Here is a 19,515-nt window from a genome sequence, read left to right as displayed (position 1 = left end):
ACTATCATACCTGCTTACTTTCCCATTTTCTCAGCCTCACTCCGCTCCAAATTCCAGGCGTACCTCTCTTGGATTTCCTCTTATTCAGATCTTGATTCTATAAATGATCTCTGGTTTGATATTTCTATGGTATCTTTAGAGTTTTTGGCATGTGTGTTTTACTTTCTTCAGCTTTTCTAAATTTTTTCAGAAGGAACATTGGTATAAAACACCTTTTTAGCCTCTCTACAAGTTTTTTTTTAAAGCTTTTTTTTGTACTGGAGTATAGCCAATGAACGATGTCATGATAGTTTCAGGTGAACAGAGAAGGGACTCAGCCATACATACAAATGTATCCATTGTCCCCCGAATTTCCCTCCCATCCAGGCTGCCACATTAGTCACTCTAAAAGTTTTGATCAATCTTTTAAAAAACAATTTACCTGCAATTGAATATCTACATGTAGCCATAAAACTGTACGTATCAAAATTCAGAGAAACGCTTAGATAGGTGATTTGATAGGGAGGAAAGTAAGGACAGTCAGGGGTTGATTTGGAACACACTTAAAGAATTTTAAACTGAGTTCCTAAAGTGCTCTAGATGATGGTCAAGTATAGTACAATTGTGAGTGTGGAGGTATAAATCTTTGGAGCTAAGCTATGAAGAAAGAGTGAGGTAAGGGTTTTAGACAGGTTACCCACTTGAAAGTCAGGACCCCCTAAAATAACTGTGGTACTTGGGCCACCTGATACAAAGAGCCAACTCATTAGAAAAGACTCTGATGCTGGAAAAAAAAAAAAAAGAAAAGACCCTGATGCTGGAAAAGACTGAAGGCAGGAGGGGAAGGGGACGACAGAGGATGAGATGGTTGGATGGCATCACCGACTCGATGGACATGAGTTTGAGCAAACTCCGGGAGTTGGTGATGGACAGGGAGGCCTGGTGTGCTGCGGTCCATGGGGTCGCAAAGAGTCGGACATGACTGAGTGACCGAACAACAGCAACTTGTGATAGAGAGACGGGATTATCTTTGGTGAATCTGAGGGATGTAGAGGAATGACATTATTGCATGAACTCCTTCCCTGTTTGTGCACTGACCTACTCAGTGGTAAAGAATCCACCTGCATCGCAGGAGACACAGGAGACCTGGGTGTGATCCCTGGGTGGGGAAGATCCCCTGGAGAAGGAAATGGAAACCCACTCCAGTCATCTTGCCTGGGAAATCCCACGGACAGAGGAGCCTGGCGGCTACAGTCTGTCGGTTCCTAAGAGTCAGACAAGACTGAGCACCTAAGCATTCCTAGCTTGCTAGCCTGGGTTCCACTAGATGACAGCCAAGAAGAGAGGTAAAATGCTGCATAATTGGATGGCGTGAGGGTCACAGAGGAAGCCAAGGCCCCGTGAAGGCAGAGAGGTGATGACGTGGCCGCTCCAGTGGGAAGTGAAGGGAACATGAAGCCTTCTGGTCCTCACCCCACCTCCAGCGCCCTGCCCCATCCCCTGACAATCCTATGAGAAGCAGCAAGTGCCTAAGAGTCCTCTGAAGAACACCATGTCCTTCAGGGAGAGCAGAGTCCAGTTATAGTTAGGAAGTGCAGGGAATAGTTTGTGAATGATGGAATATGTTGGAGAAGGCAGTGGCAAGCCACTCCAGTACTCTTGCCCAGAAAATCCTATGGACAGAGGAGCTCGGTGGGCTGCAGTCCATGGGGTTGCAGAGTCGGACACGACTGAGCGACTTCACTTAGCCTTTCATAGGGATTCCCAGGGATAAAATGGGGAGTTTGGGAGAGAGGAGAGCACCCCTAAGAGACACTCCCATGCCATTTGAAGAGCACGGTGATGAAGTCAGGGCTGAGATAGTCTAGCGATCGATACTGGGACCAGTGATGTTTATTCACAACTGTGGGAGAGTAAATTGAAAAATGGTTGCTGACAACACAGCATCCTTCAGACAGCTTAGAGCCAAAGAGCTCTGCAGATGGCCCTAACTCAGTTAGGGAATGAGTAACACAATAAGAGGCATAGTTTTTATAAATTATGTACATAGATAGGAATAACTTAGAGTGTAATGATTTACTTATTCAACTTAAATTGCTATACGAATAACCCCTTAAAGAAAAAGCGTCATAATTTTTGGCATGGTGAAACATTATCATGTTATATGGCATATATATTGAAGGCAAACAACAGACTGAGCTAAAAAGAAGAGCAACAGTTTTAAAATCGTTCTGAATCCCATTAGACAAATAGATGACATTCGCATCTCTCAAAAGTAACAAATAAGAAAGACAAGAAAGAACGAGACAACAAAGAGACAGTGGTGACACTGGGAGAGAGGAAAAGGTTTCCAAAAACTATTGTTGAAAGAAAATGAAGCCTGAGCAAGAAGCGTGTTTGGAAAAAGCGATCGCATTTCAAGCCGCTGGCGCATGGGGTCCTTTCAGGTCGACAGTCTCAGCCATAGCACCATCAGTTCGCCTTTGAGATGCCCAAGGCTAAAGTGACAGGTCTACAACAAATGTGATATGTGAATACAGAAAAGGTATAAGGCATTGATTGCCACAGCTCCCCCCATCTTTGTACGTGGTCAAATTCACCATTTTCATGGTGGTCTGTTTGTGGTTGAAAGTGGTCACAGGGAACGCACATAAGCCTTTCGAGATAATATTTTGCAACCAGTATATTCTTTGACTTTCTTTTTATAGACCGTGGGCTTTAATTTTTCTTCCTTGGATTTTTTTTTTTTTTCTGTGTAAGTTACTTTTAAGTAATAACATCCTTTTTCTTACTAGTGTGCACCGCTTATAATGACTTCAGTGAAACATGCAGGTCATTTGGAGCACAGAGCGGGTTTGCGAGTCACATCATTACAAGGTATGTCCCATTAAGATGATGCACAAGCTGAACTGGAGTTAATGAGCCTGCATTCTTGCAGGATAATTCAAACTTTAAGGGTGATATTAACTTAAATAAAATCAGAAAGGGAGGAAAAATCAAGTTCATTGTGCACCAGAGATCATGATCTTTATCCTCTCAGTTCATAAAAGCGTATCTATTGCTCATGTTCCGCTCAGACCATTATTAGAATGGTTGTAGAGCACACACACGTGTGTAATTAAGTGCCCCTCTGCAGCCGTAAAAGAACTGCACGTGTTTCCACCGGGAGTGCATGCGGAACTTGATTCAGGAGCCTGAAAGAGAAGGTGGGTACCTTTAACCTTTACTGAATGTAAATGGAATTGTGCTACATGGAACTGTACTACATGGAGTTGTGTGGAATAGTCCTACTTACCATTCAAAGCAAGGGTGGAAACACTATAGCCCATGGCCCAATCTGGCCCACTGCTTGTTTTGTGAATAAAGTTTTATTGGAACACTCTGTGCTATGCTCCTTTCATACTGTTCATGGGGTTCTCAAGGCAGGAATACTGAAGTGGTTTTCCCTTCCCTTCTCCAGTGGGCCACGTTTTGTCAGACCTCTCCACCATGACGCATCCATCTTGGGTAGCCCCACACGGCATGGGTCATAGTTTCATTGCGTTAGTCAAGGCTGTGGTCCATGTGATCAGATTGGCTAGTTTTCTGTGACTGTGGTTGTCAGTCTGTCTGCCCTCTGATGGAGAAGGATAAGAGGCTTATGGAAGCTTCCTGATGGGAGAGACTGACTGAGGGGAAACTGGGTCTGGTTCTGATGGGTGGGGCCGTGCTCAGTAAATCTTTAATCCAATTTTCGGTTGATGGGCGGGGCTATGTTCCCTCCCTGTTGTTTGACCTGAGACCAAACTATGGTGGAGGTGATGAAGATAATGGCAACCTTCTTCAGAAGGTCCCATGCAGGCACTGCTACACTCAGTGCCCCCAGCCCTGCAGCAGGCCACCGCCTCACCCCTCCACCGGAGACTCCTGGACACTCCCGGGCAAGTCTGGGTCAGTCTCTTGTGGGGTCACTGCTCCTTTCTCCTGGGTCCTGGTGCACAAGGTTTTGTTTGTTTTGATGTGAGAGTTGGACCTTAAAGAAAGCCGAGCACTGAAGAATTGATGCTTTTGAACTGTGGTGCTGGAGAAGACTCTTGAGAGTCCCTTGGACTGCAAGGAGATACAACCAGTCCATCCTAAAGGAGATCAGTCCTGGGTGTTCATTGGAAGGACTGATGTTGAAGCTGAAACTCCGATAATTTGGCCACCTGAAGCGAAGAGCTGACTCATTGGAAAAGACCCCGACGCCGGGAAAGATTGAGGGCAGGAGGAGAAGGGGACGACAGAGGATGAGATGGCTGGATGGCATCACCGACTCGATGGACATGAGTTTGAGCAAGCTCCAGGAGTTTGTGATGGACAGGGAGGCCGGGCGTGCTGCGGTCCACGGGGTCGCAGAGTCGGACACGACTGAGCAGCTGAGCTGAACTGAGCTTGTGCCGTGCTCAGTCACGTCAGACTCTCTTCGACTTTGTACTGTAGCCGCCAGGCTCCTCTGTCCATGGGGTTTTTCAGGTGAGAGTATTAGAGTGGGCTGCCGTTTCCTCCTTCAGGGGGTCTTCCCCACCCAGGGATCACATCTGCATCTCCTGTGTCTCCTGCACTGCAGGCAGACTCTTTATGTGCTGAGCGTTGGGGAAGCCCCTGTTGGAGCTCAGCCATTCCTGTTTGTTACCGTGTCTGTGACGGCTTCAGCCCTGTAACAGCAGAGCTGGGTAGGTGCCACAGAGATTGCATGGCCCAGGAAGTCTGGAATATTTACTACCTGACTCTTTAAAGAAAAGGTTTGCCGAGTCTTGACCTAAAAAAAAGATTTTGTTTCCTACCTGTTGACCATATACATCATCGCAAAATGAGTAAAACTATTAATCAAATATTATTTCAGAGCAGAACATTTACGTGGTGTATAGAGTCAAGGTTCGAGGATCCACCTGATCTACTTATGACTATTTGTCTTTTTTAAAAACCTATACTTGGTATCTTAAAGTCTTCCGTTGTCAAGAAATAAAAAAAATAAATAAATAAAAACAATAGCCACTAGTTTCATAAACCCTTCTGAAACACAATGTCTCGTGTTCCCCTTCTGGCTCTGTGGCAGCTGTTAACTATCAAATACTATTTCTAGAACTGTGCTGACATCAGTCGACGATCATACACAAAGCTGTTTGGCAGGACATACACTGAGCAAGTTGAGGTTGCTAAAATGAAACAGCTCTGTTCAAATTAACTCTATTCACATCTTTTGGAAAATATCGAACTTTGCCAAATCAAACCCTTCCTATATCAGTGGGGAAGAACCATTTGCCAACCTCTAAAAAGGTAATTTAGGCACAGGAGAGAAAAAAAGAAAAAGGAAAAAATCCTCCAAAATTAAAATGATAAAAATTTGCTTGACAGCAAAAGTACTTCCAAATGTATGATATTGAATCCAAAACTGAGCCTGCAACAAATTTAACTGACGAGAAAGCCTGCATAATGGACTTGGTTTTGTTATTAATGCTAATATAGGTACTTTTTTGTTCTGTTGTGCTCATGGCAAGAAGATAAATGCCCACCGAAGGCACTAAAATATCTCCACTCCATTGAAACACTGATGGTAGTCAGGATGCAAACACTTACTCTTCACTTGTAACAAAAAAGGTTTTTTTTTTTTCTAAAGAAGTGCTACCATAGAGGCTATTTCATAATCAAGTACAGCTTTGAAATAGAATTTCTTAAAATAACTAAATGCAACATTTTTTTAAAAAAAGGTTTCTTTGCAAAATTTAAAACTATGTAGATATTTTATCAAAATGATAAGCAGATTCCTTACATGATTCTTCATTAGTGCCTCTTTAAAATGAATAATTAGCCTTACGTAGTCCTTATAATTCGTGACTGATGTTTTCATTCAGAGCAACCCATCAAATACTGTATGATTTCACTGATCTGTGAAAACTAAGAAAAGAATACAAAGAAATGTGTATGCAAAACAGAAACAGCTTCATAAATGTAGAAAACAAAGGAGTGGTTACCTGAGGGAAGGGGCGGGGGGAGGACATGTGAGGGGTACAGGATTAAGAGATCCAACCACTATGTATAGAATAGAGACGTGGCAAAGGTGTATTGTATAGCACAGGGAATTATAGCCATTATCCAGTAATAACTTTCAATGGAGTAACATCTATAAAAATACTAAATCAGAATGGCATACACCTGAAGCTAATATAATGCAGTAAATCAAATATACTTCAATTTAAAAACAGAAACCAAATGGTGTAAATCCTTTTTTCTGCCAGCTCACCTCTCCCTGAAAATCAATATTTAAAGTTCTCTCCTCCTGCAAACCCCAGTCCCCTGGGGGATGGGCAGCAGCCAGACAGGCATTGCGGGAGGTAGGAACCGTGCCCAAGAGCTTGCAGTGCGAAGGGCCAAGGGTCTGGAAGCCAAGGGGTTCAGGCCAAGCCTGGAGTTTGTCAAGCCAATTAACCAGTAAATCTGAGAAGGAGCAATTGGGTTTGGGAGATCAAGACTAGCAGAAGGTCAGAAACCCTTGGATGTTAGTAACAGTAAGGAAATAGACTCTTAAGGTAATATCTATTTGTGTTTGTTTTTATGAGCCTTGTTCATACTTCTCCCCAGTTGCATGCAGAGTAATGGTTACGGCTACTTTGAGAGTGAAATGACTGTGGATAAACCTTGATCCTGGCTGCAACCAGTCCCTAATTATAAGAAAGCCATTGCAGACCTTAGTAATGTAGAGATTATTTCAACAGCATTTACACCCGTGGTACAAGCCTCTGCTAATGATTCTAAATTCTCCCACCACTTGCCTTCTCTATTAATTTATTTACCTTTTCCCACTTTCTAGATGTATCTGATCTGTGGGAGACAGAATTTTAAGAAGGCCTCCAGGGTTCCCCAGTGCCGTGGTGTGCACACCCTATACAATCCCTTCCACCTGAATGTGGGAAGGCCAGTGAATATGTTAGGACATCCCTCTGAGACAGGAGGGGGCAGGGCGCAACCTTTGAAGGAACGACAGAGTCCGAAGACGTGACAGAGACAGATGAGAACCACACGGGTGCAGATGGCAGGGTTACTTCCATTGTAGAAAGAGTGAAAGTGAAGTCGCTCAGTCGTCCGACTATTTGTGACCCCATGGACTGAAGCCTACCAGGCTCCTTTACTGTCTGAGCCACCAGGGCAGCTTCCACTGTAACACATCAGCAAATTAGATAACACGCCCACAGAGGCCATGGTAGTTCCAAGTTCAGTACACTTCAGTCGCTCAGTCGTGTCCGACTCTTTGCGACCCCATGAACCACAGCATGCCCGGCCTCCCTGTCCATCACTAACTCCCTAAGTCCACCCAAACCCATGTCCATCGAGTCGGTGATGCCATCCAACCATCTCATCCTCTGTCGTCCCCTTCTCCTCCTGCCCTCAATCTTTCCCAGCATCAGGGTCTTTTCCAATGAGTCAGCTCTTCGCATCAGGTGGCCAAAGTATTGGAGTTTCAGCTTCAACATCAGTCCTTCCAATGAACACCCAGGACTGATCTCCATTAGGATGGACTGGTTGGATCTCCTTGCAGTCCAAGGGACTCTCAAGAGTCTTCTCCAACACCACAGTTCAAAAGCATCAATTCTTTGGCACTCAGCTTTCTTTATAGTCCAACTCTCACATCCATACATGACCACTGGAAAAACCATAGCCTTGACTATACAGACCTTTGTTGGCAAAGTAATGTCTCTGCTTTTTAATATGTTGTCTAGGTTGGTCATAACTTTCCTTCCAAGGAGAAAGCATCTTTTAATTTCATGGCTGCACTCACCATCTGCAGTGATTTTGGAGCCCAGAAAAATAAAGTCAGCCACTATTTCCACTGTTTCCCCATATATCTGCCATGAAGTGATGGGACCAGATGCCATGATTTTAGTATTCTGAATGTTGAGCTATAAGCCAACTGTTTCGCTCTCCACTTTCACTTTCATCAAGAGGCTCTTTAGTTCTTCTTCACTTTCTGCCATAAGGGTGGTGTCATCTGCATATCTGAGGTTATTGATATTTCTCCTGGAAATCTTGATTCCAGCTTGTGCTTCTTCCAGCCCAGCGTTTCTCATGATGTACTGTGCATATAAGTTAAATAAGCAAGGTGACAATATACAGCCTTGACGTACTCCTTTTCCTATTTGGAAGCAGTCTGTTGTTCCATGTCCAGTTCTAACTGTTGCTTCCTGACCTGCATACAGTTTTCAGGAGGCAGGTCAGGTGGTCTGGTATTCCTATCTCTTTCAGAATTTTCCACAGTTTATTGTGATCCACACAGTCAAAGGCTTTGGCATAGTCAATGAAGCAGAAATAGATGTTTTTCTGGTACTCTCTTGCTTTTTTGATGATCCATCGGATGTTGGCAATTTGATCTCTAGTTCCTCTGCCTTTTCAACCAGTTTGAACATCTCGAAGTTCACAGTTCACGTATTGCTGAAGCCTGGCTTGGAGAATTTTAAACATTATTTTACTAGCATGTGAGATGAGTACAATTGTGTGGTAGTTTGAGCATTCTTTGGCATTGCCTTTCTTTGGGATTGGAATGAAAACTGACCTTTCCCAGTCCTGTGGCCACTGCTGAGTTTTTCAGATTTGCTGGCATATTGAGTGCAGCACTTTCACAGCATCATCTTTGAGGATTTCTTTTTTTTTTTTTTTTACTTTCAGATTTTCTTATGCTATTTATGATTTTTTTTAATAAATTTATTTATTTTAGTTGGGGGCTAATTACTTTACAATATTGTAATATTGTACAATATCTAATTACAATATCTAATATTACAATATTGTAATAGTTTTTGCCATACATTGACATGAATCAGCCATGAGTTTACATGTGTTCCCCTTCCTGAACCCCCCACCCACCTCCCTCCCCATCCCATCCCTCTGGGTCATCCCATTGAGGATTTCAAATAGCTCAACTGGAATTCCATCACCTCCACTAGCTTTGTTCATAGTGATGCTTCCTAAGGCCCACTTGACTTCACATTCCAGGATGTCTGGCTCTAGGTGAGTGATCACACCATCGTGATTATCTGGGTCGAGAAGATCTTTTTTGTACAGTTCTTCTGTGTATTCTTGCCACCTCTTCTTAATATCTTCTGCTTCTGTTAGGTCCCTACCATTTCTGTCCTTTATTGAGCCCATCTTTGCAGGAAATGTTCCCTTGGTATCTCTAATTTTCTTGAAGAGATCTCTAGTCTTTCCTATTCTGTTGTTTTCTTCTATTTCTTTACATTAATCACTGAGGAGGGCTTTCTCATCTGTCCTTGATATTCTTTGAAACTCTGCATTCAGATGGGTGTATCTTTCCTTTTCTCCTTTGCTTTTCGCTTCCCCGTCTTTTCACAGCTATTTGTACGGCCTCCTCAGGCAGCCATTTGGCTTTTTTGCATTTCTTTTTCTTGGGGATGGTCTTGATCCCTGTCTCCTGTACAATGTCACAAACCCCTGTCCATAGTTCATCAGGCACTCTGTCTATCAGATCTGGTCCCTCAAATCTATTTGTCACTTCCACTGTATAATCATCAGGGATTTGATTTAGGTCATACCTGAATGGTCTAGTGGTTTTCCCTACTTTCTTCAATTTAAGTCTGAGTTTGGCAATAAGGAGTTCATGATCTGAGCCACAGTCTGCTCCCGGTCTTGTTTTTGCTGACTGTATAGAGCTTCTCCATCTTTGGCTGCAAAGAATATAATCAATCTGATTTCAGTGTTGACCATCTGGTGATGTCCATGTGTAGAGTCTTCTCTTGTGTTGTTGTAAGAGGGTGTTTGCTATGACCAGTGCGTTCTCTTTTCAAAACTCTATTAGCCTTTGCCCTGCTTCATTCTGTAGTCCAAGGCCAAATTTGCCTGTTATTCCAGGTGTTTCTTGACTTCCTACTTTTGCATTCCAGTCCCCTATAATGAAAAGGATGTCTTTTTTGGGTGTTAGTTCTAGAAGGTCTTGTATGTCTTCATAGAACCGTTCAACTTCAGCTTCTTCGGCGTTACTGGTCAGGGCATAGACTTGAATTACCATGATATTGAACGGTTTGCCTTGAAAACGAACAGATCATTCTGTCGTTTTTGAGATTGCATCCAAGTACCCCATTTCGGACTCTTTTGTGGACTATGATGGGTACTCCATTTCTTCTAAGGGATTCTTGCCCACAGTAGTAGATATAATGGTCATCTGAGTTAAATTCACTCTTTCCAGTCCATCCTAGTTCACTGATTCCTAGAATGTCTTTGTTCACTCTTGTCATCACCTGTTTGACCACTTCCAATTTGCCTTGATTCATGGACCTAACATTCCAGGTTCCTATGCAATATTGCTCTTTACAGCATCCAATCTTGCTTCTATCACCAGTCCCATTCACAGCTGTGTGTTGTTTTTGCTTTGGCTCCATCCCTTCCTTCTTTCTGGAGTTATTTCTCCACTGATCTCCAGTAGCATATTGGGCACCTACTGACCTGGGGAGTTCATCTTTCAGTGTCCTATCTTTTTGCCTTTTCATACTGTTCATGGCGTTCTCAAGGCAAGAACACTGAAGTGGTTTGCCATGCCCTTTTCCAGTGGACCACATTCTGTCAGACCTCTCCACCATGACCTGTCCATCTTGGGTGGCCCCACACGGCATGGCTTAGTTTCATTGAGTTAGACAAGGCTGTGGTCCATGTGATCAGATTGGCTAGTTGTCCGTGAGTATAGTTTCAGCCTATCTGCCTCCTGATCCCCTCTCTCAGTGCCCACCATCTTACCTGGGTTTCTTTTACCTTGGACGCGGGGTCTCTCTTAACGGCTGCGCCAACAAAACACAGCCGTCGCCCCTGACCTCGGGCGCAGGGTTGCTCCTCTTGGCCGCCGCCCCTGGCTGACCATAAAAGTCAAAGAGTGGGCCATGACCCAGTTCCTGGAAATCCCCACCTCTTCTCCAAAGTAGCTGGAATACCCTTCCACTCAGCCTATGAAATTACCCAGCCGTACCAACACCCATAACCCCACACCTTGGTGACTCTCTTGCCTTCCGAGATGGCTACATTGTATCTATGAAGTGTGTTTCCTCCTGGAACCTTCTTTCACTTTACCATGGTTAGCTCTTGAGTTCGTTCCTGCTCAAAGCCAAGAACCCACACTTGGCGGCCATCCCAGGGATTCAGACATGACCTGGGACGTGACCATCCTCTCTCACCCCACTCTCTCTCCTGTAACACCTCCTTGCATCAGGTTACTCCTTAGCTGACTGAGTTAGTCAAAAGGGAAATTACCCTGGATGGGCATCATCAGGCAACACTTCAAAAGAAGGCAGAACATCAGAGTGGGATAAATATCTTGCTGGCCTCAAGTTGAAAAACAGACTGCTGTGTCATGAGAAGGGGAACACCTGGTAGGGACCTCAAGGTGGCCGCTAGGAGCTGCAAGCCATTCCTTGACTCTACAGATATGATGAAATGGATTCTGCCAACAACCAGGGAGCTCGGGAAAAGATCCAGAGCATCAGAGGAGACCTCAGCCAACAGGCAGTTTGCAGACTGGTGAGACCCTACAGAGAGAACTCAGCTAAGATGTTCCTGGATTCCTGGCTTATGGAAACTGAAATAATAAATTTGTGCTGTTTGAAGTCACTAAGTTTATGGTAATTTGTTACACAGTGATAAACTAAGACACCGTCCAACAAAACTTAACCATCATGATGGAAATGTTGTATATTTGTGTAGCTGATATGGTAGCCACTAGCTACATAGACTACTGGGCATTTGAAATGAGGCCAGTGCAACTGAGGAAGTGAATTTTCATTGATTTACACTTGAGTAGCCCCATGTGGCTAGTGGCTATCCTCATGGATGGTACAGTTCTAGATTAGTAATCATGAAGACAACAGCCTTTGCTTTTGATGTTCTTGATTACCAACAGCGCTCCTTCGAGTTTGACTTTTAAAAAATTTTAATTAAAGTAGAGTTGGTTTACAATGTTGTGTTAGTTTCTGCTGTACAGCAAAGTGAATTAGCTAAATGTAACTACGTATGCCCTCTCTTTTGAATTTCCTTCCCATTTAGGTCACCATAGAGCAATGAGTAGAATTCCCTGTGCTATAGAGTAGATTCTCACTGGTTATTCCTTTTATACATAGTAGTGTATGTATGTCCATCCCAGTCTCCCAGTTCATCCTATGTATGTTTGTTCTTTACATCTATGTCTCTATTTCTGCTGTGCAAATAGGTTCATCTGTATCATTTTTCTAGATTCCACATATATGCGTTAATATATGATATTTGTTTTCCTCTGACTTCACTCTGTAGTACAGTCTCTAGGTCCATCCACGTCTCTGCAAATGGCACAGTATTGCTCCTTTTTATCTGAGTAATGTGTTCAACTTTTGAAACTTGGCCTGAAATTCTCTAAAAAGACTATATGAGGATTTGTGCATGATCTAACCCCTGCTGTCTGTCTTCAGCCCATTGTTTTCTCTAAACCTTCTTCCGGTCATTTGAATGATCAAGTTCTTTCTCACCTGGAGTCTCCCCTCCATAAAGAGACTCTTCCTTCTATGCTTTATCTGTCTAATACCTACTTAATATTTAGGTCTCAGTCCAAATGTCACTTTCCAGGAGAAGAATTCTCTGACACCCTGCATCAGTTAGCTATTGCTCACAATAGCTGTGTAACAAAATAAGCGAAAACTCCATGGCTCAAAAAATAATTATTTATTACTGCAGTTCATGTACCTTTGGGTTGGTTGGGTCAGTCCAGATCTGATGTAAGCTGGGCTCACTCGTGTGCTTGTGGGATGGCTGGAGGCTTTGCCTTCAACCAGGACTGACTGGAACACATCTGGAAGGTCAGGTTGCTTTGGGTGTGTCTCCTCCTCCTGGCACCAGCGAAGTAATCTGGGGATGTTCTCACAGCAACGGCAGAAGCGCAGTGTGCTTAGCCGCTCAGTTGTGCTCGACTCGCAAAGTTTAAGGTGGGAAGTGCACTCCACCCCTTTTATGGGCGGGGTTAAAACAATCATGACAAAGGGCTTGGATATAAAAAAGGGAGGAGAATTGGGGTTGATGATAAAATATTCCATATTTGCTTCCTTTAAGTTAGAGTCATCATTCTTTTTCTTTTGTGGTTGTCAAATAACCCTTAATTAAATTCTTTTTCTTTTTAGTTCTTAACTAGCTGGGCCAGTCTGTAGGCTGCAGTGTTGATGGTTGCCACCCTCATGGTATCAAAGACAAGACCCTTCATTCTTAATGTTTCATAAGAAAGACTTTTCTTTCAAGGCTCTTGTACTTGGTAATTGTTAACTTATTTGGGAGATTATTTATTTACCGACAGTGTCCCTCATCATGGTGGGAGCCCAGTGAGGTCAGGAATCATATTTATTTTATTCACTGTGGTATCACCAGAACCTGCCACCCTCAATTATTTATTGAATAAAAATGAGCAAAATTTCTGGAGAACATTATAAACGCTGAATATGTTCTGATGAGCAGGATCTGATAACAGATAGTTAAAGGCTGAGCAAAATTTAGTAGCTTTTATCAGAGCATGAGGAGGATCATCTGATGACTGAATTAATGAAAATCAAGAGAAGTAATTGAGTAACAGGAGAAGTGTGTGTGTGTGTGTGTGTGTGTGTATAATGTGTATGTGTGTGTATATGCATATAATGTGTATGTGTGTGTATGTGTGTGTATATATATAATGTGTATGTGTGTATATGTGTGTGTATGTGTGTGTGTATGTGTGTATGTGTCTGTGTGTATATATGTATATAATGTGTATGTGTGTGTATAATGTGTATGTGTGTATGTGTGTGTATGTGTGTATGTGTGTGTCTGTGTGTATATATGTATATAATGTGTGTGTGTGTATATATATGTATAATGTGTATGTGTGTGTATGTGTGTGTGTATGTGTGTATGTGTGTATATATCTATATAATGTGTGTGTATGTATGTGTGTGTATATGTATATAATGTGTATGTGTGTGTGTGTATATATATATAATGTGTATGTGCGTGTATGTGTGTATATATGTATATAATGTCTATGTGTGTGTGTATATGTATATAATGTGTATGTGTGTGTATATATATAATGTGTATGTGTGTGTATATGTATATAATGTGTATGTGTGTGTATGTGTGTGTATATGTATATAATGTGTATGTGTGTATGTGTGTATATATGTATATAATGTGTATGTGTGTGTATGTGTGTATATATGTATATAATGTGTATGTGTGTGTATGTGTGTATATATATATAATGTGTATGTGTGTGTATGTGTGTGTATATATAATGTGTATGTGTGTGCATATATATATAATGTGTATGTGTGTGTATGTGTGTATATATATATATAATATGTATGTGTGTGTATGTGTGTATATATATATATAATGTGTATGTGTGTGTATGTGTGTATATGCATATAATGTGTATGTGTGTGTATATATATAACGTGTATGTGTGTGTATGTGTGTGTGTGTGTATGTGTGTAAATATCTATATAATGTGTATGTTTGTGTATGTGTGTGTATATGCATATAATGTGTATGTGTGTATGTGTGTGTATATATATAATGTGTATGTGTGTGTATGTGTGTATGTGTGTGTCTGTGTGTATATATGTATATAATGTGTGTGTATATGTATAATGTGTATGTGTGTGTATGTGTGTGTGTATGTGTGTATGTGTGTATATATCTATATAATGTGTGTGTATGTGTGTGTGTGTGTATGTATATAATGTGTATGTGTGTGTTTATATATAATGTGTATGTGTGTGTATGTGTGTATATATGTATATAATGTGTATGTGTGTGTATGTGTATGTATATGTATATAATGTGTATGTGTGTATGTGTGTGTATATATATATAATGTGTATGTGTGTGTGTGTATATGTATATAATGTGTATGTGTGTATGTGTGTGTATATATATATAATGTGTATGTGTGTGTGTGTATATATGTATATAATGTGTATGTGTGTGTATGTGTGTATATATATATAAAATGTGTGTATGTGTGTGTATATATATGTGTGTGTGTGTGTGTGTGTATATAATGTGTGTGTGTATATATATACAATGTGTGTGTATGTGTGTATATATATAATGTGTATGTGTGTGTATGTGTGTATATATGTAATGTGTATGTGTGTGTATGTGTGTATATATATATAATGTGTATGTGTGTGTATAATGTGTATGTGTGTGTATGTGTGTATGTGTGTATGTGTGTGTCTGTGTGTATATATGTATATAATGTGTGTGTATATATATATGTATAATGTGTATGTGTGTGTGTATGTGTGTATATATCTATATAATGTGTGTGTGTGTATGTATGTGTGTGTATATGTATATAATGTGTATGTGTGTGTGTGTATATAATGTGTATGTGTGTGTATGTGTGTATATATGTATATAATGTGTACGTGTGTGTATATGTATATAATGTGTATGTGTGTGTATGTGTGTGTATATATATATATAATATGTATGTGTGTATATATATGTAATGTGTATGTGTGTGTGTGTATGTATATAATGTGTATGTGTGTGTATGTGTGTGTGTATATATATATAATATGTATGTGTGTGTATATATATAATGTGTATGTGTGTGTGTATATAATGTGTATGTGTGTGTATGTGTGTATATATGTATATAATGTGTATGTGTGTGTATATGTATATAATGTGTATGTGTGTGAATGTATGTGTATATATATATAATATGTATGTGTGTATATATATATAATGTGTATGTGTGTGTGTGTATGTATATAATGTGTATGTGTGTGTATGTGTGTGTGTATATATATATATATATAATATGTATGTGTGTATATATATATATAATGTGTATGTGTGTGTGTATATGTATATAATGTGTGTGTGTGTATATATGTATAATGTGTGTGTATGTGTGTATATATATATAATGTGTATGTGTGTATATATATATAATGTGTATGTGTGTGTATGTGTGTATATATATATAATGTGTATGTGTGTGTATGTGTGTGTATATATATATATAATGTGTATGTGTGTGTATGTGTGTATATATATATAATGTGTATGTGTGTATGTGTGTGTGTATATATATAATGTGTGTGTGTGTATGTGTGTGTATATATATATAATGTGTGTGTGTATGTGTGTGTATATATATATATAATGTATATGTGTGTGTATATATATAATGTGTGTGTGTGTATATATATAATGTGTATGTGTGTGTATATATATATATATATAATGTGTATGTGTGTGTATGAATATATAAGGGCAAGAGAATCAGAAGGAAAAAGGGAAGGAGGGGAGGGAAGAAGAAAGAAGGAAGGAAGGGGTAATTGATAGGTTGTAGCAGTTAGAGACCAGATATACCTTCCCTTGGAGCCATCATCCTGTAATCGTCAGTGAGTGATCCACCAGAACGCACAGCCCGTCAGAGCCAGGAATAGAACGATAGGCCCTGTGTATATAATATTATTTACGTTTGCAGACGCTGATGTTCAGTTGTACAGGGGTTTCTCCAGAGGCGACCTGCACCACAAACAGTCCGAGACGCAGAACACAGGACGTTCACTGTTTATAAACAGCCAGAGCGGTTGTTCTTTTAGACTCTCTTTCTCTCTTTATCCCGTGGACCATAGAGAGTCTCCACAGTTTAAAAGTTGCTCCATCTCTAGTTGCGGTACTCCAGTTATTCTGTTACCTGGGAATCCTCAGCTCTGTCTGTAAGAGATGCATGGCCATCTTTGATTCTCACAGAACCGTGCGGAGTTTCAGAGACAAACACAAGCTTTTGGCTTGGTGTCAGTCTAGCTCGTCCTAGATTCCAATCAAGATTCCAGATGGTCCTTCACTCTATTTGTACACATGGTGTATACGTGTCCTTTTAAATCAGGATCACAAATAGCTACAGGATGTTAACGACATCATACTTTCTTTGCTGCGGGCAGCATCTTGAGCTCCAAGTCACTGACAACAGTCTAATCCTACTGGCGAGACGCAGCAGGGTGCGGGGCTTCTAAATGTCTTAGAGAAACATGGTATTTGAAAAGTTGTGCGTTTGCTATTTACACTGATTTAAAAGCCCACGCAAATACTTACTGAGCACCTACTATCTTCTGATGCTGGAAGCACGAAGCTGTATGACCACATCCTATCTTCATGGGGTACCCAATCTAGGGGGTGAGCTGATGTGTGTAAACTAATGGTTGCAAAGAGATGGCAATGCTCGTTATAAGAGAGTGATGAAACAAAGTCAGTGGGCACTTGGAAGAGGAACTGATTGATTTTGCTTGAAGGGCGCTCTGAGAGGGAGGTGAGGCTTACGCTCAGGGTGAGCTAGAATTTGGTGTGTAATGGGTGAAGGGCACAGCAGGCAGGAGACGAAATTTGAGAGATGTCAGGGTCCAGACAGTGGAGGACCTCCTTTGATTATATTAAGAAGTCCAGGCTTTACACTCTAGGGTTGTAGGTTTTGAAATGTGGTCTCAGACCACCACCATCACCTGGAAACGTCTTTGAAAGGCAAACCATTGGTCCTGGGCTTAGACCTACTGCATCAGAAACTCTGGGAATGGAACCCCAGGATGATCTTTGTTTGAAGGAGTTCTCCAAATGAGTCTCTGGTGTGCTCCAGACTGAGACCCCTGCTCTCGGTGATGAGGGGCCAGGAGTACATCTGAGCGGGGAAGTGGCCGGATCAGATCTAGGATTTTCGAAAGGTACCTCTGGCCATGACATGAAGGAGGGATTTGAATTGGGAGAGGGTCTGGAGGTGAGTGGAGGCAGTGAGACCAGTTAGGCTATTAAGAACATCAGTGGGAGCTGTGATAAGGAATCCAGAAGGAGGACCTTGCTTTTACTCGCAGTAAGATGCAGAGATTTTTAAAGTGTGTAGGTTATTGAGACGCTTCACATCTCGTTAGATAAATCCGTGGCAGATGAGCCCTGAAGCTACTGAAGAATTACTGTGCTGTGCTTACCAAGTCCCTTGAGTCGTGTCCGACTCTCTGCGGCCCCATAGACTGTAGCCCGCCAGGCTCCTCTGTCCCTGGGATTCTCCAGGCAAGAATACTGCAGTGGGCTGCCATTCCCTTCTCCAGGGGATCTTCTGCACCCAGGGGTTGAACCTGGGTCTCTAAAGTCTCCTGCATTGGCAGGCAGGCTCTTTACCACTAGCACCACCTGCGCCAGGGGCTCAAAACTTGCCTCATCTAAGTAATCAGGGAACTCGTGCGTATGAATGAATATGGACATTCATTTAAAGTAACTTCCAAATTCCTAGGAACTTTTTTGTCATTGCATATGTTTGCATCAGATACCAAAATATGACTAGCATTCTAGAGGTTGTTGTTGTACAGTAGCTAAGTGGTGTCTGATTCTTTGCAACCCCATGGACTGCAGCACACCAGGCTCCTCAGTTCGCCACTATCTTTCAGAGTTTGCTTAAGTTCATGTCCATTGAGTGCATGATGTTGTCTAATCATGTCACCCTCTGCCACCCCGTCTCCTTTTGCCTTCAGTCTTTCCCAGCATCAGGGTCTTTTCTAATCAGTTGGCCCTTTGCATCAGGTGGTCAGAGTTTTGGAGCTTCAGCTTTAGCTTCAGTCCTTCAAATGAATATTCACGGTTGATTTCCTTTAGGATTGACTGGTTTGATCTCTTTTCTGTCCAAAGGACTCTCAGGAGCCTTCTCCACCATCACAATATGAAAACATCAATTCTTTGGTGCTCAGCCTTCTTTATGATCCAACCATAGCTTTGACTATTGAGATCTTTGTCATCAAATGATGTCTCTGCTTTTAATACACAGTCTAGGTGTGTCATGGCTTTCCTTCCAAGGAACAAGTGTCCTTTAATTTCAAGGCTGCATTCACTGTCTGCAGTGATTTTGGAGCCCAAGAAAATAAAGTCTGTCACTGCTTTCACTTTTTCCTCCTTTATTTGTCATGAAGTGATGGGACCAGATGCCATGATCTTAGTTTTCTGAATGTTGAGTTTCAAGCCAGTTTTTTCACTCTCCTCTTTCAACCTCATCAAGAGGTTTTTAGTTTCTCTTCACTTTCTGTCATTAGAATGGTATCATCTGCATATCTGAGGTTGTTGATATTTCTCCCGGCAATCTTGATTTCAGCTTGTGCTTCATCAGCCCAGCATTTAGCATGATGTACTCTGCTTGTGAGTGTGCACGCTAAGTTGCTTCAGTCGTGTCCGAGTCTTTGTGACCCTTTGGACTGTAGCCCCCCAGGCTCCTCTGTCCATGGGATTCTCCAGGCAAGAATCCTGGAGTGGGTTGCCATGCCCTCCTCCAGGGGATCTTTCCAACCCAGGGATCGAATCTGTGTCTCTTATATCTCATACATTGCAGGCGGGTTCTTTACCACTAATGCCACCTGAGAAGCCCTGGACTCTGTATATAGGTTAAATAAACAGGGTAACAATATACAGTATTGTCGTACTCCTTTCCCAGTTTTGAACCAGTCAGTTGTTCCATGTTTGGTTCTAACTGTCGCT

At 41.6% G+C, this 19,515-nt stretch overlaps 1 protein-coding gene across 2 annotated transcripts in view; it reads left to right on the top strand.

Annotated features, from left to right (window-relative positions):
- The window catches only part of FOXN3 (forkhead box N3), a 538,038-nt gene that overhangs the window by 36,732 nt on the left and 481,791 nt on the right, over positions 1-19,515 (top strand). For both annotated transcript variants that reach the window (XM_081510806.1, XM_081510807.1), the window contains exon 6: positions 2,775-2,856. The gene's annotated coding sequence lies outside the window, so the exon portion shown is untranslated. The remainder of the gene's footprint in view (positions 1-2,774; positions 2,857-19,515) is intronic.

Source organism: Giraffa tippelskirchi, chromosome 7 (assembly GCF_054371585.1).
Source record: "Giraffa tippelskirchi isolate mGirTip1 chromosome 7, T2T-mGirTip1v1.2.pri, whole genome shotgun sequence".
In the NCBI taxonomy this organism is placed as follows: Eukaryota; Metazoa; Chordata; class Mammalia; order Artiodactyla; family Giraffidae; genus Giraffa; species Giraffa tippelskirchi.
The sequence above is the reverse complement of the archived record's forward strand: the minus strand, read 5'-3'. Positions and strand labels throughout refer to the sequence as shown.